General features: G+C 51.8%; 1 protein-coding gene and 1 pseudogene across 1 annotated transcript in view; one reads left to right on the forward strand and one right to left on the reverse strand.

Moving 5' to 3' along the window:
- ARHGAP26 (Rho GTPase activating protein 26) overlaps positions 1 to 23624 on the reverse strand; it is a 529711-nt gene that overhangs the window by 411599 nt on the left and 94488 nt on the right. The window lies entirely within an intron of this gene.
- Positions 13684 to 14379, forward strand: LOC105978511 (annotated as a pseudogene).

The raw sequence follows: 23624 nt of genomic DNA on the forward strand, positions 1-23624 counted from the left end.
CCCCCCCCCCAGCCAGGTCTATTACAGCGGAGCAGACCTGCCATGGGGGTGTCAAGGGACATCACCAGACCTTCCTCTCTAGGAACCCCCTGGATGGGTCTGGACCTCCAGCTTTTTGCTTCGTAGGCCCATGTTTAGCTATCTGCACCACTCAGGACAGCCTTGCTTTCTACTGGCAAGCAGAAACAGACCGTGCGTGCGTTCCAATCTTTCAAGAGAAACTGCCAGAAAGGAATGTGAGCAGCATGCCTCTAGTTTGGGTGATGTGCAGTCTCATCTGTGGCCACTAGGTGGCAGTCATCTATATCAGAGAAGCAACGACAAGGCCAACCTTATACGCTGAGCTGGGGAGCATCTCCCACCATCACAGGCCCTGTCCCCCTCAAGAAGACAGCCCCTGAGATGGGAAATGTCCACTAGGCACCCAATCGGGGCAGGAAAAAGAACAGCTGTGTTCCTCTTACACAGTGCCGCCAGAGATGAGGCGGGGAAGGGCTGGAGGGATACTGTCACATTTTCTCAGCCGGAGCAGGCTGGGAGGACCTCTCGCCTCCCCGACTCGGGTGAGATGCCCACTGAGCTGATGCAGACTGCATGCTCTGATTAGACAGCTCTGTGTTTTTCCTGGAGCTGTTTCCTTGTAACTCTGGGTCCTAAATGAGGCCACGGCCAGCACAGAATCGGTTTCTTCAACCAGAGCACCCGGCTAATGAAATTGTCAGCTTCAGTTTTTACAATGAACCATGGAGACCAAAGCAAAGGGTGCCCTCTTCCCCAGTACAATTTCTAACTCCACTGACAGCGAGACACTCTCCGAATGTGGGTGAGAGACCCATGCCCTCCTTAATCTACATCAGAATCGCTACGTTAAACATCATTTTTCATATGAGCCCGTCCTGTAAGTCGTTTCATCCTTACAATCACTCTGTCAAGTGGGTAAAATTAACCTGCAATCCATAAGGTCAGCAGTTCGAAACCACCTGCTGCTCTGTGGGAGAAAGATGGGACTTTCTAATTTCCACAGACTTAATCTCAGAAACTCGCAGGGGCAGTTCTATCCTGGCCAAAAGAGTCACTATGTGTTGGTATCCACTCAATGGCAGTGGTGCTTTGTTGTTGTTGTTGTTGTTGTTGTTGTTGTGTGTGTGTTAATGTACAGGTAAGGAAAATGAGGCTCAGAGAGGTTAAATGCCCAGACTAAGGTCACACAGCTAATAAGCAGTAGGTGAGCCTTGCCCCTCTAACTCTACCACTCCTACCTACCACATGATATTGCCTGGTTTCTATTTCTATATTCCTCTATCTAGTGTACAAGTACTGACACAAAGCATGCACACATACATTCCATAGAGAGAGCCCTGGTAGCACAATAGTTAAGCATCTGGCTTCTAACCAAAAGGTTGGTGGTTCCAACCCACTCAATGGCTCTAAGGAAGGAAAAGCCAGAAATAAAGATTACAGCCAAGAAAACCCTATGGGGCACTTGTACTCTGTCACCTGGAGTCATTTTTCCACATGGGCTCCCCACCACGCTATACCGAGAACTGTGTGCACACTGCACAGGGAGCTTTCTCCCTATGGGATAACCAGGCTACAGATGGCACTGCCGCTCAGTCTGGGCATTGACATACAGAGCAGCCTGGAACGACAGAAAAGTCTGAGGGACTCAACAAAAAAAGCCCTGCTCCCTACTGAGACCCCCAAACTCCTGCCCTATTGGGTAATCAGGTAATCAACATTAAGAAGTGATTACATGCAACTAATGCACACAAATACACAATCCAGAGTTGCAAAGTGCAATACTAGCTGTGCCTCTTAAGAACCTCCCACGAACTGCACCTGTAAGAGATATGGAGGTATGCAAAAAGGAGCAGCTGACCTCGCCAAGATGAAGAAATGGAGGGCAAGCCTGGTGACAGCATATGCGGCACATGCTGCCCTTGGTCAGCCTCCACTCATGGCGGCCCGTGCACACTGGATGAAACGCCGTCCCATCCCTGTGATCAGTTATACAGTGGTCCATATGGCTCTTTCCCCTGATTAACTTTTTCCAAGCATGGACTGCCAGGCCTTTCTTCCTGGTCTCAGCCTGAAAACACATGGTCAGCATCGTAGCAACACACATGCCTCCACTGAGAAAAGGATGGTGGCTGGGCATGCTCAGGCAGTGGCCAAATCAAGCCCAGGGTATCCCTGTTGAAGGCAAGAAATGTCCACAGTACCAATGCCTCCAGCATGTCACGTAGAAAAGAGTACACATTTGCTGACTCGGTCGCCTTGCCGTGGGTCAGTCAGCATCAGATTATAACCAGAAAGAGCACAGAAGCCCAAAGAGCCGAGCTCCAAGCCTGCATGGCTCTGCCCCACCCTGTCCCAGGGGGGCCCCAGATCACTGAACAGAACACTGCTATATCACCACCACCGTGTTCACACAATGTCCCTGCAGAAGGTCAGTGCAGGAAAACCCCCCTTGAGGAAGACAGTGAAGGTCGGAAGTGCAGACAAAGAGACTAAAGTGAGGGAGCAAAAAAGTAAGGTGATTTCCAGGCTGCTCAAGAAAAGAGTCACACACACACAGGGGGAGTCAAGGGCAGTGCAGAGGGCCCGGATTCAGCAGACATGGGTTCAAACCTCGGAACCACCACTCTCTAGCTGTGTGTTTGTGAAATATTCAACCCTTCCAAACAGCCGTCTGAGAAAGCAAAAGCTAATTCTCACAGGCTTGTGGTGGTAATTAGAAACGACGAAGGAAAACCTGGTGAGAGAAAGGGGTACATAGTAACTGGCTTTTACAGCTAGTCTCTGCTCCTTCCCACAAGCAGAGGGTGAGTGGTTGACTTGCAGGTTGGAGAGAAGAATCCATCAAAGAGAATCTTAATTAGAAGAGTTAAGGAAATGCTTGCCTCATTGACTCACCAAACTGATCGAATAACCCCATTCTAGTTGACTGCATGGTACCAGGAACGAGCGAACTCCCTAGAGAAGGCTATCAATATAGAGATTACACCTCCACATAAAGAAAAACCCTCACAAGAAACACCACCATGATAAATGAACTAAATACTGACGTCGTTGAGAATTTTATTCCACTTGGACCCATAATCAATGACCAGAGACGCTTATCTAACACTCCCACTGCCAACAGACTCCAACTCGGGGCCACCCGATGGGATGTGCTAGTGTGGAACCCTAGGAGCAAGGAAGACTGCAGAAGAACGGATGGGTAGTATCCTGAGTTGGAGACTAATAAGAATCCACCATGGTCTGCCGAAAGAACCACCAGAGCTATCTTGGAGGAGGTGCAGCCAGACGGATGTGCCTTAGAAGCTAGGATGGCAAGACTTCCAGTTCGTCCACACTGGACATGTGATAAGAAGAGACCGGTTCCTGAGAAAGAGGCTGAGGTCAAGTTTATTGTGTCAACCTGGCCTATAAACACGTGGGGTTAATTGAAGGGCAGAGAGATAAATGGCTCAGTGAGCCTCACCTTTCCAGTTCTCGGGTCTCTTGCTTTCTGATGGTCCGACCAGGGTGTCCCTGCCAGCGCTGAGATGCTTACACATTCACTGAGTCGGCTTTCATGTGTTTTGTGAGATGAGGAGGACTTTGTGGATTGGTGTCAGATATATGGGTTAATGTTGGGACTTGTGGGCTTGGGCAGCACTGGGTTGGGCTGTTTTCTTGCTGCACACTTACCCTTTATATAAAACTCTCTCTTGCACATATGAGTTTCTGTGGATTTGTTTTTCTATTGTCCCCAGACTCACACAGACCCCACGCTTGGTAATGCAGAAGGTCATCAAAAAAGAGGAAGGCCTACAGCAAGAGGGCCTGGCACAGCGGCTGCAACAGTGGGCTCACACAGCCCCCGTGAGGATGCCCAGGAACTGGCAGGGCTCTGCTTTGCTGTGCACAGGGTCCCTAGGAGTCAAAGCGGGCTTGAAGGCCCGAACAACAGCAGCCAACTACCAAGCACACAATTTGAATCCATAAAGGCTTCCCTCAGACACTTTGAGAACTTCCATGTGCCCACAAATCTGAAGTTTTCTTTTACCCCTGGCAGATGAAAGGAAAGGCAAAAACCTTGAAGTGAATAACATTCTTATCTTTTTAACCAAACAAATTTGAGAGGAGTATAGGTAGCTTCTTGAGAAGTTCATTAAACTCAGCAGGTGGCTTTTAAATGCACTGGGGAAAGGATGGTATGATGGAATGTTTTCTTGTCAACTGACTGGGGAGGCAGGCCAACCCCAGATGAAACAGATAAAAGGAAGAGCTTGGATAGGCGACATCCAAGATACATGGGCTTTACAAGGTTCAAGGGCAGCCAGCTGCTGGGCTTCCTGCTAGGAAGCTGGCACTTGTATTTCATCCTTAAAATAGGCAAGTTGTACAAAAGGGGAGGGTTCGGAGTAGGGAAAGGAGACCACACAAGTCAGCCCCAGGGACCTGCAGAAAGAGTGGGTGAGACCAGGACTGGGTCAGTGGGGTGGGGAACTGAGCGGTGGGGGGAGCAGTGGAAGCTTTCTGGTGACATCATATCACAACCCATCTGTGTGATGCCAAATGCAGAGCTGGTGGTGCTCAGGGCTACCCGACCTGAAGACCGACCACCCAGACACTCCGGGAGAAAGATGGGCTGGCTGGGTGAGCGACTGTGGCTCACTGGGGTCATCACGGACAGGTGGTTTTGAAGACCAAGCAGAGAGGAGTATGTGGGAATGAGAGGTGAGCCTGGCTTGGGCTCCAAGCTTTTGCTGCTGGAAGGCCCTTCCTTCTAAAGCAGCTCTTCTCAAGCCTTGAGGTGCCCACACATCGCCCAGGGGTCTTGTTAAAGGGCAGGCGGAATGCAGTAGTAGGCCTGGGTGGAGTTCCAAGATGCTCCATCTGTAGCCAGCTCCCAGGGGACGGCCGATGCTGCTGCTCCAGGCCCCTCATGATCCGGGGCAAGATCCCTGATTGCCAAGACCTGGAGCCTGGGGCTCGGCTGCCCCTCGAGGATCCTGGAGAGGAAATGCTGCAGAAAGCAAGCTAGAGTGCTGCTAATGGGGGGCGCTGACTCTGACTTCTGGTCGCCCCACGTGTGTGGAACAGAACTGCCCTCTAAGGTCTTCAAGGCTGTGAGCTTCCAGAAGCCGACGGGCAGGCCTGTCTCCCCGGCATCCCTGGGTGGTTTCTGCCTGCCAACCTTCCAGTTAGTAATTGAGCACTTAACCCTTGGCACTACTACCCAAACCCTACCATAAGATCCAAAAAGTTCAGATGTGTTCCTGCTCAGCCACCAACTCTACATTTGGACCTAGAGAAATCTGCTGGACATGCAAGATATTGGGGAGTCTAAAGACGGGGCTGAACCCCTTGATCATTGATTCCACCCCAAGTACCGTTTTGCTCATATTGCTTTGTGGCTGTTTTGTTTCTCACAGTGAGGGGGCCTCCTGGATAACTCTGCACGGAGCACCACAATGTCACTCTTGGGAGGCTGTATCCTAACACCAAATTGGGAGCACACTGCACCCACGGTGAGCCTCAGCACATAACCACAGCAGCAGATACCTCCCAAATAGAATGACGTCATCAACACGACGTGCCGGCTCAATTAGATGAAGAGGGTGACGTGTCCCAGCTGCAAATGCATGGTCTTAAACTTAGCGTGAAAGCGAGACCTTCCTGGAAGAGGTTTCTGGTGGAGGTTCATGCCAGTGGAAGGAGGAGGAGGGAAGAGGCCAGAAAACTGGTGCTCAGGAGGGACCAGAGCAGCAGCAGGTTCCCAGGGAGTGGCCCACCGGACACCCAGGAAAGAGGCTACATCTGCTCCAAACTTCCGTCATTTTCAGATGCCACTGATTTAAGACTCAGGACAGCCCTGTCGGGCTTGGGTCACCACGATGGACACTGGGCTCAAGTCTAGGAGTGGTTGCAGGGATGACACTAGACCAGGCTGTGTTTCTTTCCATTGCACATGGAGTTGCTAAGCATGGGATTCAACTGCACAGCACCTAGCACCTAACAAGAACAGCCATCTTTATGGTGCTTCCATAACGATTACGGCCCGGGAATCCCCATGTCCAATAGTGGCATTTTGAGTTGGAATTCGACTCACCAGCAAAGTCACCAATGGTTCAGCAATTGGCTGCTAATGAAGGTTGGCTTTGCGAGCCCACCAGCAGCCCTGTTGCAGAAAGGTGGAGCATTCTGCTTCTGTGAAGGATGGAGTGCATGTCAACTAGACACTCCTGGGTGAGGGCAGGGTTGGAGCCCAACCTATCAATTAAGTCACAGCCTGATGACACCTCATAGGGGGTGTGGCCTTTTGGATAAGAGAGACACCCAGGGCAGGGGGAAGCGCTCTTGTCCCTCCACCTTCTACTGGGTCTGCATCCTGCATCTGGACTGTTGATCTCATGTTGGCTGCTGGTCTCAGGAGCTGTCAGCAGACTGTCCATCTCAGATTCATTTACCTCTGCATGCACCACACTGTGGCCTTCCTGCTTCATCCCCCCGCTTCCCATTCATCAGTTTCTGCAGCTACACAAGTCCAGAGAAGCCTCTGGCTTACATCTAACCTGGGGACTCAAACTAAGCTGGACTTACCTATTTCTACAACTGTGTAAGCAGTTTCTTGATATAGATCTCTTTCTCTATATACACACACACACACACATATTTGTATACACATACATACATACAAGGCCACTGGGTTTGTCTCTCTAAAGAACTCAATCTAACACAATTTCTGTAAAGGTTACAGCCTTGCAAAACCCTAAGAAGCAGTCCTACTCTGTCCTATGGGGTTACCATGAGTTAGAATCTACTCAACTGCAATGGGGATATTTATGGAAGCAGATCACCAAGCCTTTGTCCCCCAGAGTCACTGGGAACTTCTGACCAGCAGCCTGGTGCTTAACAGTTACACCCCTGGGGCTCCACTCACCCCCAGGGATTCCGCAGCAGCTGTTCTGCCCTCTTTCTGTTGTTCTTCATGTGGATAACAGGGGGGGGGGGGGGGGTATGAAGCCTTCCAAAAGGTCTTCAGAGAGGAGCTTTTAAATGGGGAGAAAAAAAATTTTAATTGGCTCAGTAACTAATTTCCACCTACATTGATTTCGCCACAGGTCACAACAGGATGCAAGTCTTTGGCTTCCTTGGACTTTGGATGGGAGGTGGACTTGTGAATAACAGCCCAGTGCCACCAAGATCTATAAACTGGCTGTCCACACCCTCGGGCCTGCCTCTGCCTGGGGCTGTCCAGCACCATCTCTGACCAAGTGTTGGTCAACAAAAACCTCCCTGGAGAGTCAGAAAAGGAATGCCAAGGCCTGCCATCTCCCTGTGATCCCTGCTTCGTTCCTAACTTAGGGCAAAAATAAATATATAGATATACACACAAGAGCACACACACACAAATAAACAAACCAAAAGCCCACAGGCAGCAGCAGCAGCAGGGCCTGGATACAAGATCAGCAACAGCTCCAGGAAAGATGGATTGGAGGTCATCAAGAGAAAAGACAAGGCCAGTGATAACATGTAAACCAAGACCTGTGACTGCCCAAATTGGCCTGTAGTAGCAACTCAGGGCTGGGGCTCAGGAAACAAACTCCCAGGGCTAGAAATCCCACCCAAGCACTTACACCCACTCTGAACTCAGTGTCCCACCTGTGTGACGTCCGGCTTGGAGGAAGCCTGCTTCTAGGAGTTCCTTTTGAGAAGGGGAAGGGTGGTTGGAAGTGCTCAGCACTGGGCCTGGTCCAGCACTCAATAAGCAATCGATATTAATATCAGACGGTCCCCCACATGGTACAAATGGTTAGTGCTTAGCTCCAACTTCAAAACCAAACTCACTACCATCTAGTGCAGCGGTTCTCAACCTGGGAGTCGAATGACCCTTTCACGGAGGTCTCCTAAGACCGTAGTTCCCATGGTCTTAGGAACCAAGACACTGCACCTCTATCCGTCTCCAGGTGGGTCCACCCACATGCAGATATGCCCACAGACGGGAACCCCACCACTTGAGGAACTGTATTTAAGGGCCATGGCATTAGAAAGGTGGAGAACCGCTGATCTAGTGGATTCCAACTCCTCACCACCCCACAGGACAGGGTAGAGCTGCCCACAGTGGGTTTCCAGGCCTCCCTCCATACAGATTACCAAGAAAGTCCTCCGAAAGACTTCTTCTCTAACACATGTGGCTGCTTATGTAGATTCAGAACCGAATATACAGCAAATGGAAGCATTCATATAGTATCAGTGTACATTACAATGAAATTCTAAAAGGCCGCCACGATTTATTTCAGCATACAGACTAGCCAAGTCATCTGACCTCCTCCCCATCCATCAAAGGGGGGCACAGGCCTGCCTTACCACCCTCCTTACCCTTCTGCCCTCCTTCCCAGGATGCCTCAGCATGCAGTGCCATGATGAACTGAAAGGCATGGTATCAATATGGCACTTCAATTAACTGCATGAAATACAGATAGGAATAAATAATTTTAACATGAGAGACACGTGAATACAAACGCAAGGAGTCAGCATGATGCCTGGGCACAGCTCAGACACTCGCTCTTTGCAGCCACCACCGCAGGCAGAAAGACAGCAGGGTGGTGGCTACAGAGCCCCTGGGTAAATTCAATTTATAAAGGGAAACCTGTTTGTCTCCCCCAGGATTACATTAGTGCTTCTGGAATGAAAAAGAAAGAAAGGGGAATCGGGTTCACCATTGCACACAGAGCCACACCTAAAACAGCCCCTGAAATCCCTTTCACTTTCTTTTCTCCTCTGTGTAATTAGCCACCTCCCTGCCCCACAGCAGTCGCCAGGAAGGGGCAGGGGGGGGGGGGGGGGTGCTCCCAGAAGGCAAATGTTCCCTCTCCCTTGAGGCTCCCAGGTTGCCTGATAGATTGCTTCCCTCTCAGTGGCACCAGGGCAGGAAGCCCTAAGGTCTGCTTCCACAAAGGCTAAAAGCCAAAAGCCAAATCCACTGCCATCAAGCAACCCGAAAACATGACGGTGCAGTTCCACTCTGAAGCACAGGAGGTGCTGTGTGTCAGAAATCCACAGGTTTGCTTCACACGTGTTTTTACCCAACTTTACAGCCCAGCCCCAGAGCCAGCCCCAGCCCCAGCCCCAGCCTGAGTGAGAAATGGTGCTGCAGAGAACCAAATAATAATAGCCCCTTACTCCCGACCACCAGAGAACCGGAGAAGTCAGGGATCAATGACTCTCCTTCCCTGGGACCCTCCACCTGAATCAAGACGCCCCATGGCCAGTGTCTGGGCACCCAAGTTTCTCTGGCAGTTTGTATTTCATGCTGAAGTTTGAAAACTGGGATCACCAAACCTTCAGAACATCTAGTACCGAGTCCCCAGATTACAAAGGTAGATATTTCCACGGAGATAGCAAAACGTGTTATTCCTGGCTGTGGGTTTATGAATGTCCCCAACCAAAGCCAAATCCACTGCCATCGAGTCGATGCCGACTCATAGCGACCCTATGTGACAGAGTAGAACTACCCCTGTGAGTTTCCGAGACTGTAACTCTTTACGGAACCACACAGCCTCAGTTTTCTCCCTCAGAGTGGCTGGTGGGCTCAAACTGCTGATCTATGGTTAGCACTCCACTGCACTAACAGGGCTCCCTGTGTGCCCAAAGCAGGCAATTAATGCAGAGCAAACTTTGTGACCGCAGCGATAGGAAGGGTAGACAACACAATTCCATTTAAAAATCACTAATTGTGAGCCCTCTTTTTTCCAAATAGCTCTGTCCCAAACCTCTCATTCTGAAACTCATAACTACCCAGGAAAGCAATCCAGTTACAGACTGATGTGCACTGCCCCGGTTCAGTGACCCGAGGGGCTGAGGGATGGCCCTACCACCAAGACCCCCATCCATCCAAAACCCAGGCTTCCCACGCCAGGGGCAGCTGCCTTCAGTGCCTGGGAACCCAAGCGCTGGCAGACCACTGGCCTGGGCCAGGGCTGCCAATACAGGGGCTGCACTGTCTGTCTTCTCTGAGCCTGCAAGTAAGACACCTGACTCACAGATTCCAGGGACTCCAGGAGACAGGTCCGGAGTGCAGCTGAGAAACAGACGTGTAACCAGTGCAGTTGCATGGGATCACTGGCATAGTGCTCTGTCATCGCCACAACTTTGAAATTTTAAATCATGTTCTCTTTGGTCTGGTGTTTACTTGCAGAGTCAGGTGGGACAGGGGTGCATGGGTATCCTGTGTGTGGAGTTTGTGGTGCCCAGGAGCCTGGGATTCAGAAGCCTCAATGTGTGGAAGCTCGAGGAACGTGTGTGATGTCTACAGGTGACCGCCAGGGACCGAGTTTCCCACGAGAGGCAGAATCCGCTTCAAATGCAGAAAGAAGGCAGTGGCTAGGTAAGAAACAGGAAGCCCCAGGGGCCCTTCTGTCTCTCCTTTCACGGTGCATTGCTTCCCGGTGTTGGGCAAACACTTACCCTGACAATGCTGGCACAGAGGGAAAGGAGAAGATAAGCAACACACAGGTTCTTTTCCTTTGGGTCCTTCCTTGTTCGTCATTAAGTTGAAGGCTGAGAGCGCGGGTAGAATGCATTCCTATCAAGCAGTGAAATGAAAACTGTTGCGTTTGTTCCGTGCTGTATTTACACGGGCCCGTGTAAACCACCCAACATGCCTGCTGGATGCCCCTGAATCAGTTCCAACTCACAGCTACCCTATCTACAACAGGATGAAACACCGCCGGCCCTGCGCCAGCCTCACGATTGTTCTCATGTTTGAGCCCATCGCTGCAGCCACTGTGTCAGTCCCTCTCATTGAGGGCTGTCCTCTTTCTTGCTGCCCCTCTACTTTACCGAGCATGATGTCCCTCTCCAGGGACTGGTCTCTCCTGACAACGTGTCCAAAGTACACAAGACAAAGGCTCACCATCCTTGCCTCTCAGGAGCCCTCTACTTCTTCCAAGAAAGATGCTGGTTCTTTTGGCAGTCCCTGGTACTTCCAAGACTCTTCACTGGCACCACAATTCACAGGCATCCATTTTTCCTCGGTCTTTCTTACTCAGCCACAGAGTACGGCACATGAATTGTGTGCTTTGGGTAATTCTGCACGCGGGTAGTTAAACACTCGAAAACTTACCATGAGAATTACACAATATAAAAAGTTCAAGACACACTGGATGAATGTATGGATTGTGGTGTGCACCGTAAGAACCCCCAATAAAAGCATTTAATCAAAAAGAATAAGAAAAATAATAATAAAACATTAAAAGATCAAGAGTAAAAGCCATACTAATAGCTTGAATTTTTTATTTTTCTTTAGTTAAAATGACTTTATAGCAGAAAAATATATAATGACAAATTGAGAAAGAGCACACCAAGGCGGGCTGTATATTTTAATATCATTACCAGCACTTTTCTCTCTTGCTTTTTTTTTTTTTTGAACAAAACTGCTCACTAGCATCAAGTTTATTTCGACTCAAAGTGACCCTGTAGGACAGAGTAAAACTGTCCCTTTGGGTTTTCAGATTGTAAACCTTTATGGAAACAGACAAAATCATCTTTCTCCTGTGTAGCAGCTGCTGGGTTCAAACCACTGACCTTTCAGCTAGCAGCCCAACACATAACACTGTATCTTTAAGGCTCCTTTTTGGAACTAGCAGCCTCACCCTTCCTTTGGCACTGAGTCCCACCAATTCTTATGTAGCCAGTACCAGGCCCAGAATACCCTGGGCTTGCTCTGCCCCCTCAACTCTCTCCTGACCTGCAACAGGCACTCTGGAGGTGCCCTCCACCCCGCTGTACCACCAAGACGGAACCGCCACCATCCCTGATCCCAGGCCGAGTTCCCTAGCTGCCTCCCTGCCTCCCTCCAGTTCATTTGCCTCAGCAGACCAGGATGACTTCTCCACCCCAGATCTGATCTGACTTCTGCCCCCACCCCAGCCTCTCTACTCCCTCCCAGCTTGTGACTCTCTCTCTTCCCATCTCTCTCTAGATCACAGCAAAACGTCTCCAAAGTCTATAAAACCTGCCTGGGCTGCACAGCCCGCCAGCCTGCCCCCTCTCGGCGCTCCAGCCCCACAGGCCAACTTTCACATCCTCAAACACATGTGCCACGCCAGCCCCAAGGTCTGGCACATCGTGTTCCCAGCCTGGAATGCTCCCCGCCCTCACTTTCCACCTAAGTCGGTGCCCTTTCACCCTTTCCAATTAAGGGGGTCACTTCCTCAGGGAAACAGCCTTCGCTAGTCCCCCAGACTGGGCTAGCACTCCCAACCCACCCACGTCCCCTCTGTGAACACTATACTGTTGCCAAATGTCCTTTCATTCTGATGGCCTTTATAGTGTGCCACTCCAAGTCCACTCTGTGTACTGTGCTCAGGAAAGGACGCCCGTCACAGAGCTAGCATGCTGTATGACCTCTGTCATTCTTTATAAGCAAGCAAACAAGCAAACACATGAATGTGAACATGATGCTTAAGTGTTTAGTTAGGAAGAAGCAAGCCCTACAATGTCCTTTTCGGAGAGGGGAAGGGTGGTAGAAAGGGAGCTGAATACGCCCTCCAGCCAGCCCCTTATTCATTCCTCCATCACACAGAAGCCGACCCCCTTTCCTCCGTTAGTCTTAGAGCCAGAAGACACACAGTCCCCACCCACTGTCTGTTCACTCCGCAGAGGCCCTATAATGCTTTCATGGTGCCATGGAATCCATTGAAGAAACAGTGTGCCTCTGATCTCAGAGCGCACTGCCCTCAAGTCTACTCTGCCTCAAAGTGACCCTGTGAGAGCAGAACAGCCATTGAGGGTGCCCAAGGCTGTATTGGAAATGTTGGGAAACAAATCTGGAAGCTTGCCAGATGTCCTCCTACACAGTAAATTTAAGAGCCGCTGTGATTGGAAGAGGAGCCCTGGTGGCGTACGCACTGAGCTGCTAACCATGCGGTTGGTGGTTCAAACCCACTAGTCTCTCTGCAGGAGACAAATGAAGCTCTCCGCTCCTATAAAGCTTTAAGGTCTGAGAAATCCGAAGTAGTGGTTCTATACTGTCCTCTAGAGTCATGATTAGCTAGAATAGAAGTGAGGGCAGTGTGCTGGTTTGTTTATCGGGTGATGGTAGGGAGGAGACTGGGTGGTGCTGTGGTCTAGCCATCAGGCTGCTAGCCATTCAAACCCACCGGCCATGCCACGGAAGAAAGACGAAGCTGGCTGCTCCTGCAAAGAATTGCCGGCTCAGAAATCCTAAGGTGCAGTTCTACTCTGTCCTCTAGGACCCGGGGAAGGGAACCACAGTGGGCTCCTCTCTGGCAGGGACGGACGGCACCAGCCTGTTCTCGAGTCCCTTGTAGCTGCTGTTGGCTTAGTAGAAACTAAGTAGCTAAGGACTTGGCCTTCAGCAGACATCTGCCCATCCCTGCCTTCAGCCAGGGCTCTTACTGCCACACCAACACCATGTCCACTGGCCGGCAGCCCACAGGTCCCAACTGTGGCCATCTCCCTCCCACTGTACAACAAACTGTATATATCTACTTCCCACTGTAAATAGTCAGAGTGAGAGCTGAGGGTCTACCTTCCAGTTTTCTACCTTCCAGTAAATATGTTCCTAGCCCTTCTCCCTACAAAAAATGCTTTATGCGCTACCCAGAGCAGGGTCCATAAGGTGTTGTCCTGGTTCCCGCCATAACTTAAAAGGGAAATTTAGCAATGTCAGGAGACCTCGGCGTCCTGCAGAAGAAGGAGGAGGATGTCCTCAAATTCCTTGCTGCAGGAGCCCATTTAGGTGGCACCCGCCTTGACATCCAGATGAAACGGTGCATCTGCAAAGGGAGAGTGATGGCATCTCCATCGTAAACCTGAAGAGGACCTGGGAGAAGCTCCTGTTGGCAGCTCGCGCCATTGCTGCCACTGAAAACCCTGCTGACGTCAGCGTCATCTTCCAGGAACACCGGCCAGCGCACTGTGCTGAAGCTTGTTCCCGCCACTGGAGCTATTCCTGTTGCTGGGCCCTTCACTCCCGGAGCCTTCACTACCAGATCAGGCAGCCTTCCGGGAGCCACGGCTTCTGGTGGTGACTGACCCCAGGGCTGACCACCAGCCCCTCGCAGAGGCCTCTGACGTTCACTTGCCCACCATTGCTCTGTGTGACACAGATTCTCCTCTGCGCTACGTGGACATTGCCATCCCGTGTAACAACAACGGAGCTCACTCCGTGGGCCTGATGTGATGGATGCTGACCCCCAGGGAGCCGACCGGTCTGAGGGCGTGCAGGTGCCCTCCATGCCGAACCAGCAGTTCCCACTGAAGACTGGAGCGCTCAGCCCGCAACGGAAGACTGGTCCGCAGCCCCCACCGCTCAGGCCACTGAGTGGGTAGGAACAACCACTGAGTGGTCCTAAACTGCTCTTCCATGGAAATTAGGCTGATGGGAAACAAAGACAAATTTCTAGACAAAAAAAAAAGAAGCCAGAATCGACCAGGTGACAGTGAATGCTGAGTCACAGAGGGAAGGAGCCCTGGGGGCATGCTGGGTCAGCCATCGGGCAGTTAACCACAAGGTTGGGGGTTCAAACCCATCAGCCACTCCAGGGGAGAAAGATGAAGCTGTCTGCTCCTGTAAAGATGTACATCTTGAAAATCCTGAGGAGCAGGTCTACTTTGTCCTATCGGGCCGCGGTGAGTCAGACTCCACTCTGGAGCAATGGATTAGAGGTGTCCCTGGGTGGTGCAAATGGTTAACTGCTAACCAAAAGGTAGGTGGTTCAGGTCTACCTGGTGGCACCTTGGAAGAAAGGCCTGGTGACCGACTTCTGAGCAATCAACCATTGGAACCCAGGGAGCGTGTTCTACTCGGATACCCACGGCTCACCAGGAGCCGGAATGGTTCTGCACGGCAACGGGTCGTGACTTGGTTAGTGAGAGAAGACGCTTAGGCGCAATCTGTAACCATACCAGGGCCCCGAGACGTCAGGTTTCTAAGGCTAAACCTGAGGGAGCAGGAAAACAAAAAGGAGAGGGAAACGAAGGCCTGTGGACCCAGAAAGTCCCTGGCAGCCTGCCTCCAAGAAAGCAGCAGGAAACTGTTCCCAGAGAAGAGAAGGCCTTGGAAAAACCCCAGGCCATTGTTCGCTGGGGCCATTCATGACTGGGGGTATTTTACTCTGGTGGACACTTCCTCCCCTCCTGAGGTGCCCCTGGGCCGGTCCGTAAGAAGAGCTGACGTTCCCACTACAGGAAAGCCAGGGCGAACGGGGCCGGGGCCGGAACCACAAAAGCGAGCAGGCCTCCTCTCAGCCACACAGCTGCTTCTCGGCATCTGAAGAGACTCCTGGGCCCAGGAGCACACCCCAGAGACTGGCATTTAGCCGCCGCGGGCCATCCTCACCTCCAGCAAGCCTCCCTGCATCCCGTCAGCAGGGACACCAGAGGAAGAAGACCCGGCAGGAAAGCCCCGCATGCGCTTCCGCAGCTTCAGCACCCCCTCCTGTCTGAGTGAGCCAGAGCCTTGACGTCACCTTTCTGTTGAGCACTGCAGAGCCTCATTCATATGGTTCCATAGTGACCCCATGCAACAAGGGCGTTCGTTGCCCCATCGAGTGTACTTGGCTGTCATACCTGCAGTAGGTCTTCCTCCTGCAGGCCTGCTGGTTGCTTCAAACTACCAGCCTTTTGCTTGAAGTTCTGTGGCAGTTACATAACCTCCTGTCAACTTGTGAAGGGGTAGTGGAGCCTGTCAATCAGGTCACAACTTGATGACCTCATTTGGAGAGGCGATGGAAATAAATAGCTCACTGGAGGCCAGATACACTCACTCCCTGCAAGGCATTCCTGTTGACAAGCCACATGGAGCCATGCTGATGACAGCCAGAGCCTGGAAAATGGAGGAGCCAGGTGGAGACCCACACCAACACTAAGATGCTTCCACCGCCACAGGATCCACAAGACTTTCCACCCACTGGCCTGTGATCTTCCTGCAGCAGGCGTCATTGCATGTGTTGCATGAGTCTTAAGAGGAAATTATAGACTGATACTGGACATATGGGCTAATTAATATCGGACTTATGAACTTGATCTGAACTGGGTTGGGATATTTTCTTAACGTACAATTGTTCTTTTATATAAAACTCTTGTACATGAGTGTCTCTGGATTTGTTTCACTATTCAACCCAGACTAACACAAGTGCCATCGCTACTAAAGCCTAGGGCTCCTGCAGCCACATGGGAGGATATCTTTACCCACTCGGTATGGTAGATGGTCTACATCCAGTCCCATCGAGAGCCACGCTCCCTCTAGCTGGTCACACATGGTCACATGGGCTTCCTTCCCAGACCAGCACCCTCACATATCCTCCAGGCCCAGAAAGGCAAGAACCCACCAACCATGGCTTCTTACCAGCACCCCTCTGTCAGCACAGAGTGGGCCCAGGGCCCCTGAACTTCCCCATTACAGCACATCACACCCATGCACAGTGTGCAAAGCTCCAAAGAGGCAGAGGGCCCAACGCCATCACCCTAGTGCTCAGCACAGCCCAGTCCACGGCAGGGGCGCAAACATACTGCCAAGTGTACAGATAGCCCTCATTCTTCATTACCTGTCCCAGAAATGGGATGGTGTTAATCATTCTGTCTTCTGAGTGACTTCTAAGAGCCTTGATTATACTCCGGTTAAAGCATCTCCTACTCTGCAGATTCAGTTGTTCATTCAATAAACGATGCATTAAACGCCCGTGTGCCTGGCACAGTAGTCATCGGTGAACTAAACGGAAGCAAAAGCAGATGCAGCCCCTGCCTTCAGGGCATTACAAATGGGGATGGGATGTTGGCCAGGTATTCACCTCGCAGCAAGCTGAGACACAATCTTGTCCACAGCCAGTCTCTTCTGCTAAACTGTGTCCGACTCTGCAGTCCAAGACCTTTCACCGTGCCTGGCATGCAATGGGCAGTCGTGATGATTGATGGACAGATGCACACAGACAGGGAGATGCACGGGAATGGAGGAGGAAAGAAGGGTAGGTAGCAGGCAGTCAATTATAGACTGAAGGGGTGGACAGACAGACAGACAGATGAATACGGTGCCTAGCACTGTTTGGTGAGTAATGAGAAACAGATGGACTGAGTGGAATGATGAACAGACAGGGGTCTAGGGAGCAGAGCCCCTGGGACGAGCCATGCACAAACCACCACCCGAACTTGCAGAAGATGCAGGGCTCTCAGCAATGTGAGCATCGGGGCCTCCGCCCTATAGCCTAGCACACCAGCCCACTGCCTCCTGCTGTTTCTGAAAGAACTTCACCTGAGGCTGGTATTCTACCTCCACTCTAAACATTCAGGAGGGACAAGCCCAGCTTCATCAGCACAAGTCCCTTCTGCCCCGTTCCACACCCCTCCACTTTCTATAACGGGGAGGGGGGGGCGTCAGGAGCACATTTTGCCTGCACTGTGGAGGGTATCTTACGGCTCTGAAATGTTGACGTCATCCTTGTCTAAGTGCACACTGCACACCGCTGCCTGAGTGTGTCATTTTTAATTGTTATTTTTGTGATTCTTTATCTTCTGCCGTACAGACACTTTTCTCTGAGGGAATCAGAGCTGACTCCGAGAATTTTGATGTCGCTCTGACAAGGGGGTGGGGGTGGGGGAGTGAGAGAGAATAAAAATGACTACAGTAAGCCGGTGTTAACAACAGCAAACCCGGAGCTGCAGCCCTAAACACTTAACCTCCCTCAGAGCAGCTGGTCTCAGAAAGGCACGGGCCTGGTCCTCGGTCTGGTGGCTGTCCTGTCTGAGCTGCTGCATTTCCAGGGTCTGCTTGGCCTTCCGCTGTGAACTTAAGCAATTGATATCCGAGGAGGTCTCTCTTCCCCAGATCTCCCACTGCCGAAGGAAGCGGTAAGTTTTAACCTCTGAGAATAACCTGGCTTTCTTTGTTTCCAACTCCGGCTCAGCACCGCCGTAGAACTCCTCTGGCAGTGGGTTCAGTCACGGACCCTGTGACTAGTCACTGAGCACCTCCCCTGTGTCGGGAACTGCGGCAGGCGAAGAGAATAAAGAAGAGCTGCCCTTGTGCTTGTCCATTCCACATTGGCAGTCTAGTGGAGGCAGACCCTAGGCAAATACTATAAACATGAAGACTTCTGAAAGATTTGCAATTCTGTGTGAGCCAGCCATCTACTAAAAGCTGACGATGCACCCAGCCCATGAGCGCTTTAACAGTAGATGTCATTTCATCCTCCCAAAAAACCTTTACGGAAAGTGGTGCTTGGTAGCTGCCATCAAGTCACCCCCAGCTCATGGCAGCCCCCCACACAACAGAACACAATGCCATCGGGTTGGGGACCAAACTTTGGGATCCATGGGATTCTTCCTGTCCAGTTTTTGGAAGCAGATCAACAGATCTTCCTAATCCGTCTCTGTCTGGAAGCTCTGCCAATACCTATTAACAGCATCTCAACACACTGGCCACCACTAACAGAGAGTGGGTGCCTGCACATGAGGTGCCCTGGCTGGGTTTCCTGCAGGAAAGGCAGGAATCCGACCACTGTAAAGTAGTTCCTGTTAAGGTGGTGGTGGTGGTGGTGCTGGTGCTGGTGCTGGTGCTGGCGGTGGTGGTGTTACGTGTCACTGGGTCAGTGCCAACCCACAGCGACCATATGCACAACAGATGGAAACACTGCCCGCACTATGCCACCCTCACGTTGTTCCTATGCCTGAGTCCATTGTTCCAGTCACTGTGTTGGTCCATCTTGTCAAAGGCCATTCTCCTTTTTGCTGCCCCTCCACTTTACCAAGCATGATGTCCTTCTCCAGGGACTGGTCTCTCCTGACAGCATGCCCAAAGTGTGCAAGGTAGGCAGTATTATTTAAATCCATTTTGCAAGTGGGAAAAGTGCGAGTAAGCGATGGAACCAAGATCTAGGAACACAGCACCAGAGCCCACAACTTAAACCCTAAGCTCCCCAAGCACCGGAACAGGTTGTCCATCACTTGCCACTTCATATCCTATGAGATTCGTCTTGGCTCAGGCAACACTGCTCTTTGCTAGGCCGGTTCTTCAACTGGGACTCCCCTCAGTACTTCCACTACCACCTGGTGCTCAGATGTTTCTGACCCGCAGGCCTCTGCAAGAGAAAGGGGCCCTGCCATCTCTCTGGGCCAAAGGAAGGGCTCATGGTGTGACATGACTGTGGGACAAAGGGAGGCGGCAGTTCGAACCTCTAGTTGCAGGCAGAGTGGTCCCCAGCACAGTTTTCTGTTTTGCTGGTCTTTTGAAACACGAGTAAAAAAGAAGCCCACGTACTGGGTGAGGTCCTAGTTGTAGCGATGGCAGGGAGTCCAGGAAAACCACAGAGGAGACCTCCTCTGGACTGAGTCTCTCCCCACTGTGCCCCGGCCAGGACACTGAACCACCTCATGTCAAACCAAGCCAGGCGCTGGTGATCCCCGGGCGCAGGCAGCCAGGCTGCCTCGCATGTGAGAATACATATGAGCAGGGATCAAAATCCCAGCTACAGGCACCGTATTAATAGCACGGCTGCTATAATTAGAGTCATTTAATGGGGAAAAATCAATGAAATAAATGTGAGCCCATATGGCCTCCCAAAAGAAGCCATCTGAACTTCTCGAGAGCTACAGGGACAATTTAAAGGATCCAGAATCACCAGCAGAAGTTCTTGGTAAGGAGGAGGTCAGCCATGCCTGCAAGAAGGACTCTGGGTGCACAGTAGATGATGGGGTCCCGTGGACAACATCTACTCACACCTGTGAACGCCCCGGGGCTCCTCACTGGCTAAAGGACTCCCTTCCAAGACTGCCTCTTCCAAACCACATTCCGGGCTCAGAGCCTCCAGCCTGAGGCGTCCAGTGCTACTTACCTCACTGCATTAGCGTCCCTCTGCCCAGCAGAGCTGCTTCCTCTAGGAAAACCCCTAGGAGCCTGCAGCCCAGGTGTCTCCTCATCCCTCCACCCAGCGTCGGAAAGAGGGGGGCCGCTAGAAAACCCCACATGAGCGTGCAGTTCCATTTCCATCATTTGGGCTGAAGGGAACCCCTTCTCTGAAATAGCCTATGTGGAAAGGACCCAGGAAATGGACTCTGTGACTTCAGATAAGTCTCCTCTAACCTCCGTGGCCCTCAGTCTCGCACACGGTGAGGTTAGGATGCGGAGAATGAGCCCTAGAGGAAGAGGGCATGGGCACGGACCCTTGAAGAGCACACGTAGGGCAGCGAGCTGACGCACCCGACACAGCAGCCCGAGCAAGGGGGGACATCTTGGCAGGTGGGGTGGGGAGACAGGCCCTGTGCACCAGGAGCAGGGTAAAGCTGTGAGGGGCGGGGCTGCCCAGTGGGAGGGGCAGAGCCAAGGCTCTCAGGTCAGTCCCGTAGGCCTGGAGGTGGACAGATTCCAGTCTGGGGGTTGGACTCAGCGTGGTGCCCACGTTGGAGGTAAGGGAAGTGTGAGCAGCCGTGGAGGGTGCGGTGAGGTGGGGCCGTGCAGAGGAACATAGTGGGGGTTGGAAATAAATCCACACGCCTGGCTTGGAGACTGGCTGGCTGAGAAGGTAGATGCCTCAATTACCAAGAGAAACTGTGACCACTGGAGGAGGGGGTGCGAGAAATGAAGGCAGGGGCCAGAGAGATTTGAGGCTATTACTAAGACACATGTCAGAGCGGCAGGCAGGAATCAGGAAACCCAAGAACAGACCCGGGGCTGGGCTGCCTAGGACTTGTGCCCAAGGGGGCGACAGCAGAAGCCAAGGGCTGGACAGAGAGATTCCTCCCTCTACACTGGGAGGGAAAGGTTTGGGGAGACCCCCGGGGCAAAGAAGGTGGGCCTGGCAGGGACATTCGGAGGGAAGGAAGGAATCCCCGGAGTAGAGTGTGCATGAGGCCAAAGGAAGAGAGGCTTCCAAGCAGGGAGACGGACGCTGAGAAAGAGCACTCTTCAACGCGGGGATCCCAGGGACCTTCGCGACAGCAGGTTCAGAAGAGAACCAGGAGCCAGAAGGCAGGGGCTGGGGGTTTGGGAAGTAAGTCAATAGAGGCTCAAAACGCAAATATTGTTTCAAGTCGTCTAGCTGTGAAGGCAGTAGCAGGGCAACACGGCCCAGCAGCCAAGGGCAGCAGAAGCACAAAGGGAAGTTGTTTGACTTGGTTTATCTTCCTCCCCCTTCCCCCCCCTTGACAGAGGCAATCAAGACTGCAGCGCGTTTGCAGACAAGGAGGACAGTCATGGGGAAGGAAGAGCGTCTCACGGTGCCCTGCGTGGAAGGAGTGGAGGGAGTTCTAACCAAAAAAAACACCAAACCCCTCACTGTCAGGGAGCTTCTGGCTCTCGGTGACGGAGTACACCTGCCGCACGGGGTACACCTGCACCCGGCTGCAGTCCTTAGCGAGGCAGACTGCCACATCTCTCTCCCTCTGACCGCCCACCGTGCTCGGCAGCTGAGCACTTCAGCACTGCGCCCCACGACTCCGCGGGAGTGCTACCAGGGACGCTAGACTGAGGACAGGTTTCCAGAAAAGCAAGAGGAACCGTACGTCCAGAGCGCGCGGCGTAGCGTGGTCCTGCCCCAGATCTACAGTGAAAACAAAGCTCCCTGCTATGGCGTCAGCGCGGATTCACAGCGGCCCGATACACCAGAACAGAACTGTCCCTGTGGGTTTCTGAGACTGTCACTCTTCACAGGAGTAGAAAGCCTCCTCTTCCTCCCACGGAGCAGCCGGTGGTTCCGCCTGCTGACCTTCCGGGAGCAGCCCAACACATAACCCGTATCTGACCAAGCCACAACCTGTGCACGGCACGAACCTGTCACAGAAGGAGAACGCCAAGTTTTCTTCCCACTAAAACAGGTCATAGGAAGGGGGGCGGGGCACACCTGTGAAACCCAGAGAAAAAAACCTTGCAGTTCCAGTGAGTTCCAGCTCCCACAGGTCTCACTGTGTTGTGTGAGCAAACTGTTAGCAATTACTTTAAAGCAAAGAAGAGGCTGCCGGAGCTCGGGGAAATGAGGGCTCATGGAAATGGAACAGCTGAGCCAGAGAAAGGAGAGTACTCACACACGGTGGAGAATGTAACTGAACAATTTGTATAGAAAGTGTTGAACGGGAACCTCAACTGCCATGCAGAACCTTCCCCAAGAACGCATAAAATGTTTAGAGAAAAGCAGTAAGAGTGCTAATGGGTTAGCCCTGACCGGGAGGCCGGGTCCTGTGTCTACTGACAGTGTCCGGAAGAGTTCCTAAACGCTCTCCAACCATCCAACACAGGAGAGCCAAAAAACCCACAAGCCACTGCCAGCGGGTCAATTCCGACCCACAGGGACCCTTTAGGACACAGCAGAACTGCCCTGGGGGTTCCCAGACTGTGCATCTTTATGGGAGTAAAAGGTCTCATCTCTCTCCCGTAGAGCAAACTACTGACCTTGCAGTTAGCAGCCCAACAAATAACCCACTAGGCCATCAGGGCTCCTTATTTAAAAATGTTTTTAAAAACATTTACAAACAAAACACACACCCTCCCAAGCACCACTCATCTTTTAGGAAGACAGGTCACAGAACAAACCCAGGTGCTTTGGGGAAGGAGTGACAAGGGTTGTGGCTATGTTGCTTCAGCTGCTGTGAAGTCTGGATGTCTGTTGCTGTTGTGGCAGTTGTTTTGCAAAACAAAGGGGAAGGAAAAAAAGAGAGTGCACACCTTCTTCACCACGGAGGCCTACTAGACTTGCTTGAACTCGGCTGAATCATGGAGGCAGTGGGGCTTGTGCGGGAGAATTCTCGCCTCCCATGCAGGAGAACTGGGTTCGATCCAGCCAGCGCACCTCATGCACACAGTTGCCACCTGTCCGTCAGTAGAAGCCACATGTGGGCTGCTTTGATGCAGAGTGGTTTCACTGACACTCCCAGAGAGTGACCGACTAAGAAGCCAAGCCAGGCGACCTGCTTCCAAAACTCAGCCACTGAATCCCTCCAGATCACGAAGGTCAGACCCGCTGTGCGTGGGGCTGACATGAGGCAGAGGCAGACTCCACGAAGCAGCTAACGAAAAGGACACTGGTGCTGTGTTCTCAACAGTTTCAAACGTTTACAACCGTTTTCTTTAAAAACAGCAGAACTTCATTACCACCCTCTTCCCATGTCTTAAAATAGCTCAGAGAGAACTGGTGATAAACCCTTTGCCCCATTCTACCGCACAAACCCAATCATGTGAGAATTGAGGATGGAATCATCCCAGAGCCAATACACAATACAGCAAACTTTTGGTAAATGATGGTCAGAACCATTGTTGTTGCTGTTGTTGTTGTTAAGTCCCGTTGAGTCAGTTCCAACGCCTCTCGACTCTATGTACAATAAAACAAATCACTGCTCGGCCCTGTGCCACCTCACAGCTGTTCCTGTTGGAGCCCAAGGTGCAGCCACTGTGTCTATGTTGCTGAGGGCCTTCCTCCACTTCACCAAGCATGATGTTCTTCTCCAGGGACCAGTGATCTCCCTTGACAACATGTCCAAAGTGGGTGAGACAAAGTGTCACCTGTGTGTTGCTGTGATGCTGGAAGCTATTATCACTGATACTTCAAATGACAGCAGAGTCCCCCCAAGTGAACAAGTTTCGATGGAGATTCCAGACCACGAAAGGCTAACGAAGAAAAAAA

Source organism: Echinops telfairi, unplaced genomic scaffold (assembly GCF_000313985.2).
Source record: "Echinops telfairi isolate 266 unplaced genomic scaffold, ASM31398v2 ScPeMD7_7469;HRSCAF=8507_0, whole genome shotgun sequence".
In the NCBI taxonomy this organism is placed as follows: domain Eukaryota; kingdom Metazoa; phylum Chordata; class Mammalia; order Afrosoricida; family Tenrecidae; genus Echinops; species Echinops telfairi.